Genomic DNA, 21,452 nt, shown 5'->3' with positions numbered 1-21,452 from the left:
TTGCCAAGTGAACATGACCAGGAAGATTCCCACTGCAGGCAGGGGCTAGAAACTGTAGGTCCTAGTCAGCTATTGTGTGGCACCATATTTATTAACAAATAAAGGGAAGGGAAATCCTATGACTGATGGCTTCTGATCAAAAGAATCTAAGTAACTTTACCAGGCCCTCTCTAGCCTGGGTGCTTCACTTTAACAGGAAAGTAAATATGCCTTTTCATTCCAGCTAGTTTGTTGGGTTTTCTGTCACTTGCAATCCAGAAAATCTTGACAAACACTAGTGATTTCCCCTCATCTGGAGCACACCTAGTTGGCACGAGGATCACATATTTGAGTTCCACCTACCCACCTCTGCTGCTGTCAAAACCAGAGGCTCTGCCCCTGGCACATAGGAGAGGGCAGAATGAGAATAAGATGGGTCAGAGGCCTAACACGGTGGGTCACGGTAGGGCAGCTCTAGCTTTGGGGGCTCCCAATCTCCCTTCTGGTCACTGCCCCAACTTTGTCCTGTTGCCTTGACTGATAGAGGGGATGACTCACCTGATTCTTGCCATCAACTTAGCATACCTTGACTGTCTTCTGCAAACAGGACATGTGAAAACTGGTAACTTGGAGACAAGGCACATGCCAAGGCCAGGTAGCGCACGAATAGATTATTTTTCTACAAACTCCAGAATTACACTATGCAGTTTGATAGCCACTATCTACATGTGGCTATTTAAATTTTAATTGGCAATGAATGAATAAAATAAAACATTCTGTTCCTCAGTTACACAGGCCGCCTTCAAGGGCTCAGTAGCTGCATGTGGCTGGTGTCTACCACTTGGACAGTGCAGACAGAGCACATGTCCATCATAGAAAGTTCTATTGGACTATATGCTTCAGCACTTACCAAGGGTGATTGGAAGGCTGCTAAACACACAGACCTAAAACTGAGCTCCATTTCCTTGCTCTTGGAAATCCTTTCCTTCTGAACAGACACCCCCTGCCCTGCCTCTTCCTCGGGCTCAGCCCACGTTAACCAAGTCTGCCACTATGAGATGAAGGGAGGGTTAACCCCTGTTCCATGAAAGTTACTGTCCACTGTCTGAAGGGTGACTTACATCCAAGAGGCCAGGAGAGGGCCCTGGCTATTGGCGGATGAAGCCAGCCCCTCGGTCTCTGGCTTTAATTCAGTCTAGGGGTGCTGCCTGGAATGTTTAAAAACTCCTAACCATTTATTGGGCACCTTCTACGTGCCAGGCAGTTTTCACACTGGACATCTCAAAACCTCTCCCCAAGTCTAAGAGGTGGGCACTAACTCTGATTTACTCAGGCGGCACGAGAAATTCAGAGGTTAATGAGAAGGCAAGCACTTCCCCCCCTATTCCACACATAAGAGATGGGGCCGTGTGGACAGGAACTAGGAGACTTAATTTACCTATGGCAATGAGCCACTTACAGTTGTCAAGAGGTTGTCATGGCAGACAGTCTCATGTGAGCTGCCCTTTTCAGCCTACTCGAGTCCACCCAAGGGTTTGGGAGAACCACCTTCCAAGGGTCTGCCCATGAAGGCCCAGGTATTGAAAGACATCACATCAGGAAGACCGGAAGACCATAGCACAGGTCAACCTGGGAAGGTGGTAGGGGTCAGAACACAGACCTACGGCATTTCTTCTGTGAAAAGAGGCGAGGGGCATGATCAACATTTTGTTTTAGAAAGAGATCTGGGCCGTGAGTTCCTTATCTGTCGATCCACGGCCTGGGTAAAACTCGATATACAGTAGGGACTGAATACCCAACAGGGAAAAGGCAGAATGCAAGTCCTCCAAGAGTTAGGGGGCCTGGCCAAGAGGTGTGAAGGCAGGGGCACTGGGTGAAAGACCGAGGAAGGACATTTGCTCTGGAGGAGCTGTGACGGACGCTGTGGGCTCTCCACCTGACCCAATCTGTCCTGCAGAGAAAAGGTCAGCATACACCAGGCTGAGCACTGAATGCAGCCAGGCCCTTCCACTGTGAGCCTTAAATTCAGAAACCCTGGCTCCTCGGTCTCTCACTAGACATCTCCATCTACCTCGAAAGTACTGAGCATTGCAACGTGCTCAAAATATGGCTTCAAACAGCACTTGGGCAAGAGTAATTAAAGGGAATGTTATCTCAGTCAGTCTCTCATTAGCCTCGTAATTAGACTGCTGAAAATAATTAACATTCCTTTTGACAAAAGAAACAGAGGACCCATTACATTCATTAGGACAGCCTCAAACCAGCCTGAGCAAGGCCAACAAGAGAACTCATCACCTCCCCGTCCTGTGGAGGACAGAGTCAGCATCCGGTAGCTCAAACCAAGGCGAGACCAGCCCTGGGCGGGCTCTGGGGCATGCTGATGCACGTGACAGTGGAGCCCTGCTGTATATGTTACAGATCACAATGACACACGTGTACACACTCAGAGGAAAAGAACTTGAAGTAAATGCATGACTATATCAAGATAGCAGGCCAGGGGCATGTGCCTATCTCCCTCAAGGCCCTAGAAAATGACAGAAAAGGCATTTTCTAGAAAGAATAAATCTCTTACAGTGCTGGAAAACAAGAAGGAATTATATGGGTTCCCTAAAGACGGAAGGCAGACGGGAATCAACATGTGGAAAAACTAAAACCCCCAAAAATAAAACCATGACATTAATAATAATAATAATAATAATAATAATAATAACTTACACTAATAGAGCACATTTATATGCCAGACATTGTTCTAAGAATTTGGGCCTATATTATCTCATTTAACCCTCACGAAAATCCTTTGAGATAGAGACTATTATTATTCCTACTTTATAAATAAGACACTGAGTTACATAGCTTTCCCAAGGTCACAGTGCTAGTAAGTGCCAGGACTAGGATTTGAACCCAAGCAGTGCAGCTGAGGACTCTACGCTCCGAGGAGCAGCTCTGGAGGCTCTAAGTTTGGAGCCAGCAGATTGGGGGCCAAGGAGAGGCCCTGAGTGGTTGGGGATTGGATTTGGAGCAGCCGGGCATGTAGACCCCTCCCACCTCTCCATCCATGCTTGTGCCCTGGACACCGGGAGGGAGGCAAAAGGACACTTGCACCAGCTCCTGTCAGTCCCCAGCCCCTCCTGGCCACAAGCAGTGGCACCTGGCTCTGGAGCACAGAATCGGCATTCACATGGAGGTCACTGAACAACCTCAAAATACAGTGAGAGGAGCATGTAACCAAGACTCACCAAACATTTCACAAAAACCAAACCGTGAAACAAGCACCAAATTTAAGAACTGAAGTTCTAGCTAGAAAACAAAATCAATGAAGTCAACAGAATGAAATGTTTTTAAAAGTGTGATTAATATCCTCTGAGGGGTAACGAGGGGCTACTGAATCCATGAAACAAAATAAGGCTGTTAGCAGGAAAACATTAAAGGTCTTAGAAATGATAGAAACACACCATGGCTAGTTATCTCTGAATCAAAGAATAGAGTGACTTCATTAAAATTTTTCTTTATAGATTTCTATGTTTCTAAACTTCCTATACTGAACATATATTACTTTAAGAATCAGAAAATTTATTTTTTTAAATGCCTGGCCCGAGATAGGTGCTCAATAAGATTTGGTTGCAAAGCAGTTACTTTGCAAAACAAAAGGAAGTAGATTCACACACACACACACACACACACACACACACAAGCGTGCGCACAACAGACCTTGGCCCTATCCAGGCTGGTCCATAACTCATTGTCCCTCAATTGCACCATCCATGCTCTCACCTCTGAGTCTCTGCACACACAGCTCCCCTCCTAGAATGCCCTTTATCTCTCCTCTCTGTTTATCCGTATTTGCCTGTTCTTCAGTGTGCACTCAAAGATTAGCCTCATTAAGGAAATGTCCCTGCATCCTGTTTAACCCACCCCATCCCTCCTCCCCCAAACTCTGAAGGGCACCTAATTCTTCCGGTCATAGGACAGCTCTGGTTGAGTTGTCCTGTGGGGGTCACAGTACTGACAACTTTTATGCCCTTTACATTTCAGTAAGTCCAAGTCTTGTCTCCCCAACTCTATACTAGGCTCATTAAAGAGAGCCAGAGGGCACAGCCTTCTCTTCATACCCCACTGTGTCCTATAAAGCTCAGAGGCTTTCGCAAGAACATTCTCATATGTCAGTTGAGTGAATGACAAATGAGCTTCTGTTCCTGGTGGGAGTAAGAAGAGGAAAACTATTGTGAAGATGTGGTTATTCAGAAGGGCTGGGCCCCGCACAGAACATGGGCAAGGCCCTCAGAAATGGGCCACCTGGTCCCAGACAGCTTTGAACTCCCACACCATGGTGGGATCCAGAAATACCTGCAAACCCATAGAGGATGGTTGGCAAATCCAGGGTGAAATGCTGATGAAGAGCAGGACGTTTATATGGTCTTAAGGTATCTCCCCACAGATCACTTATTAGTAGAAAGGAAAAATAATAAAGGCACAGTGAGGAAACTGGACAAAATCTTGACCGAGTGTGATCAAATTTCAGCTCACACATAAGGGGCAGATGGACATCCAGTGCCTCTGAATGTAATATACTAAAAAGGATGTGGTATATCTCAGCTGGGAATGTATAACCGAGAGTCTAAACATGAGGCAACATCAGACAAATCCAAAGGGAGAACATTCTTAATCTTTTTAAAGGGGAAGGAGGAGGCTATATTCTTCAAAAATGCCAATGTCATGAAAGGCAAAGAAAGACTGAGGAACTGGATTAAAGGAGACACGACAACAAAATGCAGTATGGGAGCCTAGACTGGATCCCGTACGGGACAGGAAAAAATGCCATAAAGGACATTATTGGGCCAATTGACAAAACTGGAATACAACCAGCAGATAATTATAAAACAACATCCTTAGTCCTAGGAAATCCACACTGAAACATTTAGCGTTAAAGGGCCATGCTGTAGGCAATTTACTCTTAAACAGTTAAGAAAATGAGAGAGAGAGAGAGAGAGAGAGAGAGAGAGAGAGAGAGAGAGAGAGAGAGAGAACATAATGATAAAGCAAATGAGATAAAATGTTAAAAACAGTGAATCTGGATAAAGAGTATACGGGTATTTTGTACTATTCTGGCAACTTTTTTGTAAGTCTGAAATTACTTTTCAAATAAGTTTTGAGAAGAAAATAACAAGGGGTACCCTTCCATTAGGGAGAGGGTGGACGGAGAAAACAGCGAGGGTGAATCCAGGGAGGGCATTGATCATCACGTCTGCAACGGGCACAGAAATTCCAGCTTTGCCCAAATAGCCCTCATTTCCTCTCCCAGTTTGGCCCTTCCCTTTTAGTAACTTTTTCATGAACTTACATCTTCCTCTCACAAGCTCAGCACTCTTCTAGGAAGCCTCCCTACTAATGCCAGAGGACAGGATTGATTCACCTTTGGGGTCTATTCTTATAAGTAGTTAATATTTTCTGGAAATGTTTTGACATCTATTTTGTTTACGAGCCCATAATAATGAGGCAAGTTATATTTGTTAAGCCTCCTAGGGGTTTTATAAAGTATTTCATTTCCCCCCAAAATGTTGTGGGTAGTCCTATTCATACTGCCTAACTTAGGCTTTAGGCCACATTCCTCCCTTCTGAGATCTCACACAGGCTTCTAGGGTAGATGCCCCATTTCCCACACCACTATCACCATCACCAGTGTTACTCCAAAGGAACCCCCCTTCCCCACCCCACACACAGGCACAGTTCCTTCCCCAGGTTCACTGTCTGTCACAGCTGGGTGTAGTCACTTTCAATAACTCACAGCCAGACAGAGTCTCTTTAAGCAGCCTCACTGCGGGCTAAAGGGAATCAAGCAAACCATCATATTGTACAAATTCATTTACTTATTAATTCAGAAATCCTTACATGCATTTTTCATGTGCAGACTCCGCAATGCTAACTATGTTGGAGTATGAAAGCTGAAGCATAACAGTGGGGCTGGTTGTTTTTAAAACACTAGTAATATAAAATCTTGGAAATTCAGGGCGGCCGGATGGCTCAGTTGGTTACAGCGCAAGCTCTGAACAACAGGGTTGCGGGTTCGATGCCTACATGGGCCAGTGAGCTGCGTCCTCCACAACTAGATTGCAGACACCAATCTGCCACTGACCTACCGGAGGGGCAGCCGGATGGCTCAGTTGGTGAGAGTGCAAGCTCTCACCAACAAGGTTGCAGGTTCAATTCCCACATGGGATAGCAGGCTGTGCCCCCTGCATCTAAGATTGAAAACGGCGACTGGACTTGGAGCTGAGCTGCGCCCTCCACAACTAGATTGAAGGACAATGACTTGGAGCTGATGGGCTCTGGAGAAGCACGCTGTTCTCCAATATTCCCCAATAAAATTAAAAACTAAAACCAAATGAACAAAAAAATCTTGGAAATTCTACTGTAATACCAAATACCAGAAAACTAATAATAATAACTTATATTCTGATGGTGCTTTTGACTTAAGTGAACCCTTTCAAGTTCATCTCATTTTTTATGCGTTCATTAATATGTTCATTAAACAACTACTCAGTGTCTACATCATGCCTCCAGGTATATGCAAAGACCACAGAGGCAAAGACCCAAGCCCTGGCCACAGGAGGCTGACATTCTAAGTGGTCCTGGATTGCCCCACTGGCCCGCCTGCTGGACACATGCTTAGGGTACGGCCCATGATTTTAAATAATTTTAAAGCAGAGAAAATAATGAGAGGGAAGCAAAAAGAAGCTATTGTGGCTTCATTGCACAAGTAAATGTTGTTGTTTTTAAAATCATGGTTTTATATTATCACTGAGAACTACATGAATTTATTTTTCATTACTTGTAGGACCCTAAACTGGTCAGTGCTGAGGGCCTCTAAAGGTTTTAATCTGGCACAAACAGTAAGTACAGGTTACAATCTTAAATGCCAACAAGGGTCAGGTAGGCAACTCAAATTAGTGAAGATGGGAGAACTATTGAGAAAGCAGGACAATCAGGACTGGGGGAGGGATTTATTGGGCAGGGGTGAGAGAGAGGAAGGAGCGGAGGGTGACACCAGACTTCTGACATGGGCAACGGTGATGTCATTCCCTGAGAGAAGAGGATACCAGACGAGGCTCGAGTTGGAGGTAAGCACAGTGAGCTGCTGCGTTTTAGATGTTCGAAGTCTGAGATGCCTGCGGGACCCTAGGGGGGGCAGGTCTGGGACCCCAGCTGAACAGAGCAGCACAGAAGAGGAGCATGCTGGGCAGAAGGTGGGAGGGGTGACATCCATGGCTGTGAAGGGCCCTGAGGAAGGGCCAGGGAGGCAGGAGGACACCCAGGAAAGGACCCTGGCAAGGAAGTGAGGCAGGAGAGTTTGGGGGAGGGGGCGTCAATTGCAGAGGCAAGTCAGACAGGGACTAAAGAGATTTAGCAGCACAGAGGTCACTGGGGACCATTTAAGGAGGAGGAGTGACTGCATAGGGAGGTGACTGAAATAGGGTATATGGATAACTCTTGAGAAATTTGCTTGTGAAGGAGGGAGAAAGCTGCTGGAGAAGTAGCGATGAGGAGGGTGTACTTTCCCCTCCTTCCCTTCCTTCTTTCCTAATTAGAGAGACCTAAGGATGTTTAAATGCTAAGAACAATCACAGTGAGGGAGAGTTTGTGAATGGGATCTATGTTATGGGGTACACACGGATGCTCTGGCTGTCCTGAGGCTGAGGAGGGGAGCACAATAAGCCACAGTCCCGAAGGCCAGCAGAACATGTGTGTCATTAAATCCTCTTTACAGAGAGGAGACCCTGACATCGGGAGTTAAGGTCACACAAATATCAAGGCTCTCTAGCCCAGACCTAGGACGCAGGTCTCCCAGTTCTTGGTTCTGGTCCCTCTTCCAGACCAGTAGTTCTCAATGGGGCCACCCCTGGGGTAGGGGGCTCTCTATCAGCACCACAGTAGGTAGGGAGTACCACAGGTACTGCCAGACATCCTACAATTTCCACAACAGCCCACAAAAGAACTCTCCCACGTGACTTTAGAATGGTCCACAGAACATTCGGAGGTGAAAAGTCCATTTGTAATTATCTGCATCTAGAAATAAACACAGAAGATTTTTGTATGGTTTTAACATATACTGAATTGTCCAGGAATGCCACTGGAGTACAAATCAAGGGATACTATACTTTATGTTCTTTGGAACTTTACCAAGAGTGGTTCACCATTTTGGAAAATCCCATCAACCTCAGCAGCACCTCTCCTGGTATTTGAGTCACTCACACCACACAGTTGTATCTTTTGTGGGTATATGTGGCTGTTACATTCTCAGGAATTCTATGTATAGGTTCAAGCATTAGACCCCTTCCTTCTGTCTTCTGTGTAGTCATGCCCAAGCAATTACTGCTTAGAAAATGTGATATTGTATTATAACTAACTTGTTCCTTGGTTCTCTTTTCTATTACAGTTAAGGCATTTTACTGATATTTTTAAACTTATATAAATAGGTAGGTCATATTATCTATAAATTCTATTCAGGGTAATTAGGAGGGATTACAAATATTTGCTAAATAAAAAGAGGGCACCATTCTATATCGTGTGCCCCTAGAAGCAAGAGAAACTATAGTGCTAAGGGGAATGAAGGGGTGAGCAGAATCGGGGTGGCTTCAAATGATCAATCCCACACAATAAATTCAATGGTCTTTTACAGATATCTACATGAAGCTTGTGAGTGAGGGGTATACAGACAATGTGGTAAATCTATGGGGCTTAAGAAAACTATTCAATTGGGCACTTTTGGGAAATTTCATTTCTATGATGAATTTAAATTATACCTTATCTTAGCATTTTCCAGCATAATGACAATAAGTAGAAGACCACAAGTCATCTGTAAGGGCCAGGGAAATAATAAATGGTTCAACATCCAGAGGCAAAGATATGTAGACGTCAAAGACACAGGTGCCAGGCTTGCTCTGGAGAATATCATCTTAATGGATGAGAAGATGAGTAAACAGTTTGTAAGAGGATGCTTGAGGATGTGTATGTATTTATGGAAGACACTATAGTGCAAGGAATTGTGGACAGCAATAGGTAGAGAGAAATGATCTCAGAGGACCTCCAGTAGGTTAAATAGGCAGGCCAGAAATACTCAGGGCTCAGACTCTGAGAGGGGCTGGTTATTTAATGGTGAGGGAAAGGAGGCCTAAATTCCCACGGGAGTGCCCATGACTGCCAAACAAGGACAAGGAGAAAAGAGAAAAAAAAGATGTAGCCTTCAATCAAGAGGGGGTAGGAACGTGTCCTCCCCAACCTGAGGACCCTGAAGCCTGGGGAGAAAGGAAGGGAGCAGCCTGCTGGCTTGGAATGTTAATGGGAAGTCCAGGAACAGGGATTTCTGAGCCTGGCTCTGCCACGAACACTCTATCACCTCTCCTCTCAGTTTCCTCACCAAAAAAATGAATGAGACATGTCAGATTCCATCATTGTACATTTTTCTACAATTTTCATGTTTTTCTAGGAGCCTTTGTAAATTTTTTTTGAAATATTTAAACATCAGGTCAAAGCAGCTATAAGAGTTAACGGACTGACTCTCAAACGAGTAGCTGTATCCCTTCCCAGAAAATAGTGAAGGAACGAGGCTCAGTTGGGTTCCAAAGAAACACCTACAAGTAGGAAGCACATCCAGGAACCTGACTGCAAGTCTCTCTGGGTCTGAGGGTCTGAGGCAGCACCCCTCCCCACATCAAATACATGAACATTTCTGCGGCTACATCTCTAAATATCCACACTCTGCAGAGCAGATAGACAACCAGTGGCCAAGTCAGGTTTTCTATCACACGAGTTAAATAAAAGCTTTCAGTTTCAGAATGTTTCAGGTTTTGAAATGGTGAGTCTTAATAGTATTACATAGCTTTCTTATTGAAAAAACGCAGCAAATTGGACCCCAAATGTTTGTTATAAACTTATGCAGAAAAGAGAGTCGCAAAGTCTTCACCGGTGATCTCCCAGCAGAAGGCGATTTCTGAAAGTCAATCAAGCCCAGAGCAGACACAGCAGCATTTTCCACCAGCCAACCAACTAATAATATTAGGTTGGTACAAAAGTAATTGTGGTTTTTGTCATTATTTTTAACCTTTTAAACTGCAATTACTTTTGTACCAACCTAATATTAAACACCGTCTGTGTATAAAGCTTTGTGCAGAGTCCTAGGGAGGTACTAAGACATACAAGACACAATTCCAGCCCTCAAGAACTTAAAAGTTAATGGGGGCAAGAAGGTAAACATAAATCACAGAATATTGAATACTGAAGGGTTTTCAGTTTTCAGAAGCTAATCCATACCATACTTTAGAAATGATGGAAACAAGGTTCAGAGAAGTGGAAGGCCTTGTATAAGTTAGTAACAGGCCGGCGGTTAACGGCAGGCAGAGATCACAATGTGGGTTTGCTAACTGTTCTGCAATGTTCCTTGCATAAAAGCACATCATCGTTGCCAATTTAGTGATGAAATTACAAAAGGAGGAAAAGATCCCAGCTGAAGTGGTTTGGGTCAAATACATCTTTGCAACAAAGATGAACGCTGACTTTTAAAAGGACTTTGGCTTGGGGAGCCAGCAAAGCAGATAAGGGACCTCCAGGCAGGGAAATAAATGAGGTGTGGGGTGGGCATGTTGATGGCAGGTTAGCCGGCCATGTGGATTAGGCTCTGGTTAGGATACAGGAGGAGTCGTTGGAAAAGCAGCTAAAAGCGATGCGTGGAGAGCTTGAATGCCAGAGTGAAGACTCAACAATTATGTCCTGAAGCAGCATTTCCCAATCTTTTGCCTTCTGACTGCATGGCTTGTCGTGGCTGCCCATTACCCTTGTGGGAAGAGACAGAGCCTAGTGGTTTAAAAGTGTACACCATAGGGTCAGATCTTCCCACTTGAATCCAGCTCAGATGCCAACTGTGTACCTTGAACAAGCTGCTTAACCTCTCTTTTAGACTCAGTTTACTCATTTGCAAAATAGAGATAATACAAGTACCTCCCTCATGAGGGTTAAATGAAAGAGCATGCTTACCGCACTGAAAACGGTACCTGATATTATAAGTACTCAATGTGTTAGATGTTGTTAACCTTTTTATTGAAGTTAAATTTTTAGTTAGATACAGAGGGTGCCAAAAAAATGTATACACATTTTATGAAAGGAAAACTGTATTAAAATTGTAATACCCAGTGGACAGGTAGCTCAGTTGGTTAGAGTGCGAGCTGTGGGCAATAGGGTTGCCGGTTCAATTCCCACATAGGCCAGCGAGCTGCGCCCTCCGCAACTAGCATGAAAACAAGGAACTGCCGCTGAGCTCCTGGGAGGCCAGATGGCTCAGTTGGTTAGAGCGCGTGCAACTAAGATTGAACAACAGCAACTGGACTTGGAGCTGAGCTGCGCCCTCCACAACTAAGACTGAAAGGACAACAACTTGACTTGGAGCTGATGGGTCCTGAGGGGGGAAAAAAATTGTAATATTCAATATATACCAACAACAAAAGATGCATACAAGTCACGTTTATCTTCTACAGTGACAAGGGGTGCTCAAAGTGGTTACCATCAGTGTCCAGACCCTTCTGATTACAGCAAACTACTGCTTGGGCAACGTAGACCTAAGTGTCCATTTGTATACATTTTTTTGGCAGCCCCCGTATATACCATAGCCTTGTCCTAAGTAATAATATCCATGGAAATCATGGGCTTCTTGTGACAGTCATGGTTTTAATGATACACATATAACCAGAGGTTAAATCAAAAGTCTTAACTAAGGGACCAAGTATAACAGAGCTGATGTTCCCCAGCAGTGTGAGAGGTTTCGACAGGACCTCTCTGGAAACTTGATGTCTGACCCTGCACATGGGAGGACAGCGTGGGCTGGCATCTGACCCCCACCCAAGACGTCCACGGTGTGAGACACAGGCTGCCCATCTGCTATCCGAGGAGCCATAGGCGATGGCTGAGCTGTGGGGCAGAAGGGCGTCAGCAAGCACTGCCAGGTTCACTGCACCAAAAAATATGGGATTGTTTCCTTGGACCAATATGGCCACATGCAAGAGAGTGTTGGTATTAATATAAAGTCAGAGCACATCTTGTCCAAGAGGGCCCCTCGGTCAGACTGAAGGACCTTAGCCAAAACTGGCTGACGGTGAATCACTGGATTTTAGGGGCTGAGGAAAGAATTATAATCTAGAATAGAGGATAATTTGCTCTTTTCGAGACAACTAGAAGTGAACATTCCCAGTTACTGAGGGCAGAGCAGGGGAGTCTCTGGGAAACCATGAACATGACCACAAGAGAAAGAATCAGCATTAAATACCTGCCAGGCCCAGGAAGCTGGAAAACAACAGTGCTGGCCAAGTGAGCATTTTCCTGTCCTTCCCAGCCCAGTGACAAAGGACTAGACATATTAAATACTTAATTGTGACTTAAAGTGACCACAGGAACTGCTACTACCTAAGAATGACCCGAGAAGGTACGGAGCCTGAGTTTTCATCCTAGGGCAAGGAAAGAGCTAATCCCACCTAATAAACATTAAGGGACAGTGGGAGACAAAATTAAGTCGCTTTACGAGCACATCCCAATGAGTCATGTTTCTTTACACTCATTAGAAACATGGCTATTAAAATGGAATATTTGTCCCTATACCAACTAAAATCATCTCTCATATTCCCATTGGTATGATAACTACCATCAGAAATAACTAGTATAGGGCAACAAGGAACTAAGGGAAAAAAAGCAAGGCAGGCAGGGACAGAAAAGATTGGTTGTGGGGGTGGTCAGTGGGAACTCATTTGCTCCTCAACTTTGAATATGATAAAATGAAAACAGGAGATTGTATCAATGGATAGCCGAGGGTTCTTGGATAAATGGCTTTGTTCAAAGGGAAATCCAGATGACCCACTTCCATGAACTGAGAAGCTGTGACTCCCTGAGTTCCTAAGCGGAGCTTAGGGTATGATCTCGCTTTTCAGGCAGAGCAAGAGCAGCAAAGAGGAGGCTTGCTCTCAGTAGCACTGAGTCACGTGGAAAGCATCAGTCCTGGAGCCCTGGGGGGACCCTGGGCTGAACCAGGCCCCGGAATCTGCCAAATCCAAGTGCAGAATATAAAACACCAATGTACAACTTCTCTGCTGCCTTCACTTGGGGACAACTGGGGACAGCTGAGGGGAGTAAGAAGCTTAAGTTTTAAGACAAGATATAACGGGTGCGCCCCATGGTTTAGGATATGAAGAGTACAGACCTTTCAGCTGCCCCCTTTGAACAGCCAAAGGTAGGATGACCCGACCCAGGCCGCCTCACAAGAAGGGATTTACTCCAGCTCTGGCTTTATCCCTTAGCTTCCAATTTGGCTTCTTTCTTCTGGGGTTTCTCCTTCAGTCTCTGCTCTCCCAGCTCTGATTTCCTACAGTTCCAGACCAGCTGAGTTATGCCCTGAGAAGGGACCAAATTAAACAGATTTTGTTGGATTATCCAGCATTATCACTGGAAGAGATATTAGAGAATCTCTTCCAACATTCTTATTTTACAGATAAGGAAACTAAAGGCCCAAGGACTCATGTGACATGCCCAGAGTCACTGAGCTGAGACAAGAATCCAAGTCACCTGACCCCAGCACAATGCTCCATTATATGCTATTGTGCTAACTCTTAAAGTGTGTCAGCTCCCTTTTTCCAAGCCACCACCTCAACCTTCATTCTTCTTCCACGGACACCTCAAAATGGCAGAAGAGCTTCATCAGGTTTAACTTGCCTGGAACAAACAAGGTTGGAAGAGATGAGAATCGTCTCAACGAACTAGCTGGTCACCTTTGAATGGAGTACTCAATGGCCACAAATACTTTCACAGAAGAATGGGAGAGTATAATTGCTCTACACTGCAGAGTGTACCTAGGACCCAGAGTCATGATCAAGTATCCACAGATGGGCTGTAATTATGGGCAGGGGAAGGCCCCGAAACTAGGTTGGAAGATGAGGGCTGGAGTCAAGAATCTGAAAACATAAGCTACTATGACTAGTGGCAATAGGGTAACAGAAAGAAAAAAATGCTGCCCAGACAGCCTGCTAAGCATGAGAAAAAACTGGCATCAAAAGGAAATGGGGTTTATGAGATACATCCTATGCCAAGCAGAAAGTCTGTTCTCCTTACAGTAACTCCCAGGCCATCTGGTCTACTTCCCCAATGCAGTGTACTGACCTTTTTCTTCTTCCCAAACATTCACTGGAATGTTTTTCAAATAAGAATCTGGACTTCCACCTCCTTTTTCACTAGCCGTATTTAATCCACAGCAGCTCTCCTTCTTGTAGTTTAACTAATACTACTTTCACTTTTACGTTCTCGCCAACATTTGCTCCATCATGTAATACACAGAACACAATAGAATCAGACAGATCTCAGTTCAAATCACAACTTGGACACCTGCTAGCTGTGTGACATGTGCAATCACTTTATCTTTCAGAGCGTCAGTTTTTCCAGCTGTAAAATGGGGATAATTAATAGTAGCTACCTCATTGCTGTGAGAGAAGGAGAATATATGTGAAGTGTCTAGACCAATGCCTGGCATACAGTAAGTATTCAATAAATGATGGTTGTCATTGTTCTTATTGCTATGATCACTGAAGACTGCTGAAGCTCCCTTTGCGGAATTAAGGCTCAGAGAGCTGAAATGGGTTGTCCAAGGTCACACAGCAAGTCAGGAAGTGATCCCAGATTTCCTGATTCCAGAAGCTTTTGCCAATCATCAGTTCCTATGCAAATGACATCATTGCCCAATGACCTAGAAATCTGGGTATCTGATCATATCCAAGTACCACTGCTGATGATTTAATAAGCAGTCACCATGTGCTAGAAACTGTGCAGGATATATGTAAGCTTTAAGGCATCTCCAGATCAGCATAGGACAGTAATCTCCCTTTTTATGGCTGGCAAAAATCCAATTACAAAACAAAAATGTGGAGTCGCTGCTTGTGTCGTCCAGCGGTGATTAATATTTCTGGTCCATATTTAAGAAGGTAGATGAAAGTAATACGAATGCCCTGGATGCCTTATTCCTAGCTTTGGAAAGGCGTTTTTTATTAGGAATGAGAGGGAGGGAGGGTCCTAGAGGCTAGGGACTAAAATGGGGTCTGGCCAAGGATAGCTATGAAAAAGAAGACCAGAGTTAGCTAAAAACTAGGTCTTTACCATTGCTCCAAAGAATGGCAGTTATTGTCTACAAGGTGGGCTTCCTGTTGCACCAGGGCCTGTCTCTCCACTGACGGTACAAGCAACGAAACCATGGAGCCCCAGGAAGCACATTTTATCTCGAAGCATGAATCATCGCTCAGAAGCCCAGCAAAGAATCCTCTCTTTGTGGCCCTTCAATCTCCTTCTTGGCTGGCATCCCTAGCTCCTCGGGGCTGGTGTCAAGGCCTTACGAAAACTCAGGGTGAGTGACCTTTCCGATGAAAACAGACCATTTCAGAAACTCATGTGATGGGGTGCCTCTTAAAAACTGAAAGGAAACAACGTATGAATGAACCAGCTAGAAGGCATTCGTCACTCAAGTCTAACTGCAGAAGCAGTCAGAAATGGCTAATCCAGTGCGTTCTGAATGCAGGGCTTCTGGAGTGAAGGGAATGGCAGAAAGTGCACTCTGATTAGGCCCTCTTATCTATTAGATTTCCCTACATTAAGTCAGTGTTTGACAATGCAAGTCTTATTTTTTTTAACTGCTGGGCTTCTAGAGGATGAAGCAGCAGGAAGGAGCCATCTGAGGACCCAAGTCCTGCCCATGTAGACTGTGTGCCCTAATTTCAAGGACGCTGTCCCTTCTACAATACCGGCCACATTGGGAGCCATCGGCCCTGAAAGCATATCAGGCTCCCTGTTGGGGATCCAGCACAGCGAAGGATAATGGAGAGCTGGATGTTCAGAAACAAGAATTGGCAATGACTTTGGTTCCTCCTCAAATGGCCACACTGGATGGTAACCGACCTCAAAGGTAGACGCAACAACATTAGTAGAGGGTGGAACCATCCTTCAGAGGCGCTAAGGACCAAAATCATTCTGTGACGTTTACCCCACTAAATTTATACAGAGGGGAACTGAGGTTAAAATGAATACTGAGGACAGCCTTAGGGCAGAGGAGAGCGGGAGTCCACACCTGCAGGATGGATGTGAGGAAAAGGAAGGGAGCAGGCCATCCTTTTTATCTGGGAATGTGACAGATTACATGCGCAACCTCAGTTCTATCTATGGATGTGAGTTGCAGGGGTGAAAACCACTTCCTTTTCCTTGAATCACATCAGCATGGAGCATTCCACAGCTCAAAGTCTGAGGCAAATGTACATCTGAAACCAAGCACATGGGTGCCTAAATTCTAACAGCTCATCTTTATCTCATAACGAAAAAGTATAACCCCTGGGTCTCCTGGGTCTAAACACTCTTAAATCCCAGGAAAGGAAAACTTCCCCAGCACAGACATTCACACACACACCACAGCCCGTGTGCTAACTCTCCATGTGACTCAGTTTCCCTCAAGGGAACTCATAACCAAACGTGCCACCTCCCTGTCTTTCCCCAGAAATCAGCTTACACTTTAGTTTTCAAATACAAAGCCTCTGGTTTCTGAGAGGTAGTGGTGGAGTCAACAGAAGACTTGACCAGAAAGGCTACATGTCTTCCTACTCAGAACATCAGAATCCCTTCCAACATTCCCTCCTTAGCCAGGTGTTGCCACAAAGGGAGCTGAGAGTTTGCCAAGTCAGAAATTATCCACACCGTAAAAGGAATGTTCCTGCAATGAAAAAATAAAACCCAAACTACCTTGTCTGTAAATTGGGGGTGAGGGGAGGAGGGAGGAGGAGAGGAAAGGGATACAAATTTGAAAACAGCCAGGCTATGTGAGGGTTAGATTTCCCTTCGCTCAAGGACAGCCAGATCTGATATGGCTTCTGATAAGACCAAGCAGCTTCACTTTACTACCCTCACCCAGGTCTCAACTTATAACGTCAGTGTCCCCAACATCATCAGAGACCCTTCTCAGAACTTGCAGGGTGACCATCACTAACATCCAGACTGGACACCGTCTACCAGGAAAATCTTACTGGTAAGGAGCTCTAAGACATCAGGAGAGCAGAGGCAGAAAGACACTTGCTGCCCAAGTGCTGCAGCAAGGGCCTTTCTGATTAAAATACATACTTTTAAAACCAACACTGAGTTTTCCCAGTCACACAAGCTGTAATTTAGCCCTTTCCCCAAAAATGACACCTTTCCCTTTAGAAACAATACGTAAATCTGATACAAGAGAAACAAACACAGTGTAAGACTTCCTAACTCATTTAACATCTTTTATTCAAGGACCTGAGGCTCTTAAAATCACCTTACAATTATAAAAAGTCATGCCTCATCACTTTCAAAGAGGGAATCAAAAGTATTGTTTTCCCATCTTACAGTCAGCACATTTGAGGAACAATCCATGGAAAATCCCCTTGTCACACCATTGGGGGTGGAGAGGTGAGCCATCTGTATCATTATGCTCAGCTCTGAATGAATAGCTTGGGATAAACCCAGTAGGGGCTGAGCAATAACCATTCATCTCTGCCCATTTAGAAGCAGGGCTGGTGGTGCTCTCTGGTCAAGCACCTGCATTTGACTTCAACCACAAGTTCCAGGACCACAGCTCTACAACTCAGGTGTTTCTTTTTCTCCTGCTACCCCTTAGTAGTCCCAGAACCTCCCTCACCCCTGTACCTTTCGGTGGTTAAAGTCAACACTAAGTCAGCTTGCCATGTCCCTCCACAAACCAGATATATAAGTTGGTCCAGCCACTGTCTCCCCAGTTACCCAATTCTATCCCCAAATACAAAGCCTTAGGGAGGAGGGCCAAGCCTCATCTCAGCCCACCCCTCCATGCTTCTACAGCAAGGTGTCCTGCAGACCCACCCCTGGCCCAACCACTGTATCATGAGCTCATTCACAGGAACAGGCAGGAGAGTCACCCAGCAGTCCAAGCTACCCCACTCCCACCTCCGCCCCAGTACCTTCTGTCTCCACAGGCAAGCAGATGTAGCTCTGCCTTGCAACTGGGGGAAAACCCAACTCTTAAAAGGGCTGTCCTTTCTAAGAGAAAGAAAGGCCATGGGCAGTCCTACCACAGGATGGAAGCTGGTGGTCACATACAAACGGCTTAGATCTGGAGGTACCTCATTCCTGGAGACACAAGGTGCTGGGACCTGGGACCTAGCCCATTTGTTCTCTAAAGAGAAAGACACTGTACTACCCTCAGGGCAGGCCATTCAGCCCTCCGCTTGACCCTTCTTCCTGGTTATAGCAAAGAGAAAACCCAGGCCTCCTGATGACCGGAGTCTGAAGGCCAGAGTAACAGCTAGTTTGTTACTATGTGCTGAGAACACATGAGAATTGAGGAGCAGAGCCTCCAAGGTTACACTTGTCCAGCTCCTCTAGGTCCTGCCCTTTTCCTCCTGGGAGGGCATGAGGCGGCATCTGAACAACTTGCCACCTAGGCTCTGCAACCAAACATCACCCCAAGGAAACTGCAGAGAAAGAGGGAGACAGTCCTGAGAAGGAAGAGAAGGGGTCAGTTTCTGACTGGGCATAGAAAGAGGGAAAGGAAGACACTTGGAAAAGAGGCCAGTGTCTCCTTGCCCTTGCTGGTGAACAGGGATGTAATGGTCCCCATCCCAGCCCTGCCTCTCCCACTGAGGACTGGAGATCAGAGAGGGCAGATGGAGAGGAAGGAGCCAGGGGGCTGGGCCGGGCCCCAGAGTATGCCATCACCTAGTCCACCATCACCTAGTTTTTCCATGCACCCAGGAGAGAAAGGCAGCAGGGTCATCTTTGCACGGTTCCCTCCCCTTCTGGAAAGTCCTCAGTCTCAAACTCAGGAGGGTCTGTGGTTCCCACTCCCAAGCCCTGGCTCCCCAGTTTCCACCCAGACTGGCGCCCCGCTTCACCCTCCCGAGACGCCTAAGGGTTGCTCTCTGCCAGGAGGAAGGGAGTTGTCAACCTCCTGCTGCCGGAGATCCCAGGTTGGTCCCTGCCCCTCGCGTCTCCCCGATACCCCTTTGTTTCAGGCGGGGAAAGTTGCCAACGAGCACCCCTTCCCCAACACGCCCCCCTGTGCGCCCATCCCCCTCAGGGAATCCAAGCGCCGGCACACCACCTAATCAGCGGCTAGCTCTGGAGCCGGGGCAGCCGCTTCGAAACCGAAAGCAAAGAGGAAGCGGGATGGGGCAGGGGCCCCATCCCGGTCGCCGGGTGCTCCCCATCACCGCCATCGCCCGCGACCCCCGCACTCGGCGCTGCCCGCCCCGCGGAGCCACCTCTCCGGCCGGCGGAAAGGCCTCTCTGCGGGCATCGGGGGCACCTACCAGTGCGGGGTCGCGGCCGCCGGCAGCGGCAGGGCAGGGCCGGCCGCCTGCCGGGCGCAGGTGCGGCCAGGAGCGCCGACAACCGGGCTCGCTCCCGCCGCTCCTCCCGCGCCGGGACTCCGGGCGCTCTCCTGCGCCGCCTGCTCCCCGCCCCCACGCCCGGCGCTCAGGCTCCCCCCTCCCGGAGTTGCCAGCCGTGCCTCCGCCACATCGCCGGGCCTCCCCTGCCGCTTCTAGTACAGCATTGTGAGTCGGCGCCCGCCACGGTGGCGCGGGGGCCAGGGGACTGCAGCCGCCGCTGCCCGGGCCGGACAGAGTCCCCGGCGGCGGCGGCGGCGGCGGCGGCACTCACCCATAGTACGGATGCGGTGCAAACTGCACATGCTCGCGTCTGACAGGCGCCCTGCCTCCCGGCCTGCTTAACTCCTTGCTTGCCCTCTCGCTCGCCGCGTGCGCTACCCCGCTGACCCCCAAGCCTCCGCAGCCGGGAGTCTGCCCTGCCCCGGGCGCCTGGAAGCGCGCCCTCTGCCAGAGCCGCTGCGCAGGTGGCTGCAGTGCAGAGCTCCCAGGCCCTCCCGGCCCCTGCCAAACTACCTGCATTTGAGGTGTCTGCAGGAGCCGGGAGGAGAGGGCTAGCCGGGTCCCCTCACCTCCGCGCTTGTAGGAGCTGTGGGGGAGTACGTGTACAGCATCCACTGTGGGTGTCCTGCAGGTTCCGGCTGACTGAGGGCCGTGGGCCACATGGTGTTGCAGACTGACTATGTGCCAGCATGGTGTTCTGTGCCGTCTATCCATTGAAACTGCCCTGCAAGATTGTTTTCAGTAGGCTCATTTTCAAGGTGGAGAAACTGAGGCCTGTGGAAGTTAAGGAATTCGCCTAAGGCAAAGCCTGAACCTTCAACGCCCACAACTTGGTTTATACCGCAAAGATTAAACAGATGTTCTTTGTGAGGTCAATCTAGATTCTTCTATTGGGAGGTGGAAAATACTGGATGTCATCTGGAAAGCCTGGAGATTCTGGAATATGGAAGGTGGGAAATCCCTGACCGAGGCCCTAAGACGGGTCCTAGGTCCTGCAGAAAGGCTACTCAGGGAGTGGGAATGCAATCCAACCCCTACCCCCACGCCAAGCCTGGGTCCTGCACTGGGTGCCACAGCCAAGAGGAAAGGACATTTTAAAAATTTGTAATGCCCCCGGAGGTGTCCTTTTGTAAATAATCCGTCCAGAGGGGGGCGCCCTTTTCTACTTCTCACACAAACCCTGTGTGCCTAGGCCTGATCTGAGAGGTGTGATGGCTGCTTCTCTCCTTTTTATCACATGCCCCACTAACAGAGTTCTCAGTGGTCCAAGGAAGCACGGAATCTTCTAAGAAAAGGAATCTGAGGTTCATCCAGCTGGTCTTGCCCCACTCTGGGTGAGAGGCTGAGCTGCTTTCCTGCTGATGGGGCCATGGGTCTTCCAACCTCCTATCCTGGCCGGGATGTTCAAAGGTGCATCCCAAATTAGCGTTGAACAATGTGGACGAGGAGTTCTAAGCCCATCCCATACACACCCTGTTCTGAGGGTAGCTGAGTCATTCTTTCCAGAAGGAAAGCACTGGGGTTCAATGGGGGCAGAAGGAGTTATGCTGTACAAACCAGTATAGGAAGTACACAGCCATGTAGCGCCAGGAGCAAAATTTCTTAGCTTTCCTGAGTCAGTTTCCTCCTCTGTAAGATGGAGATAACATTGCCCATTTCGTAAGTATATTTTGTAGACCCAATGATATAATACATATAAAGTTCTCGGTTCATAGTCGGCCTTCCATAACAGGTAAGTGTTTCCTATTGGGGGTAAGGCAAGGAGTGGAGAGAAAAACTCAGGGCTACAGTGAGGCAGTTGGGCTGTCCCTAGAACACTGTCAAAGAGGAGGGGAGATAGCCCTCTCTCAGGAGCACCTTGGCAAGAAGTGGCTTCAGTTAGTTGGCAACAAAGCCCACCTGTGGAAGAGGAAGCCCTGTGCCCCCTTGTCTTGGAGGCCCAGTTTTCCAGCTCTGTTTCTCAATCTGTGGCTGGCAGCTAACTTGGCTCCCTCCCCAACTGTGGGAGGCAGCATTGTATAGAGGGAAGCA

General features: G+C 47.2%; 1 protein-coding gene across 1 annotated transcript in view; it reads right to left on the bottom strand.

Annotated features, from left to right (window-relative positions):
* The window catches only part of TMEM229B (transmembrane protein 229B), a 43,764-nt gene extending 24,085 nt beyond the window's left edge, over positions 1–19,679 (bottom strand). The window contains exon 1 of the mRNA XM_019733582.2: positions 19,341–19,679. The gene's annotated coding sequence lies outside the window, so the exon portion shown is untranslated. The remainder of the gene's footprint in view (positions 1–19,340) is intronic.
* Positions 19,680–21,452: the final 1,773 nt, after the last annotated feature.

This window comes from Rhinolophus sinicus, linkage group LG03 (assembly GCF_036562045.2).
Source record: "Rhinolophus sinicus isolate RSC01 linkage group LG03, ASM3656204v1, whole genome shotgun sequence".
Taxonomy (NCBI): Eukaryota; Metazoa; Chordata; class Mammalia; order Chiroptera; family Rhinolophidae; genus Rhinolophus; species Rhinolophus sinicus.
This window is presented reverse-complemented; position numbering and strand designations above follow the sequence as displayed.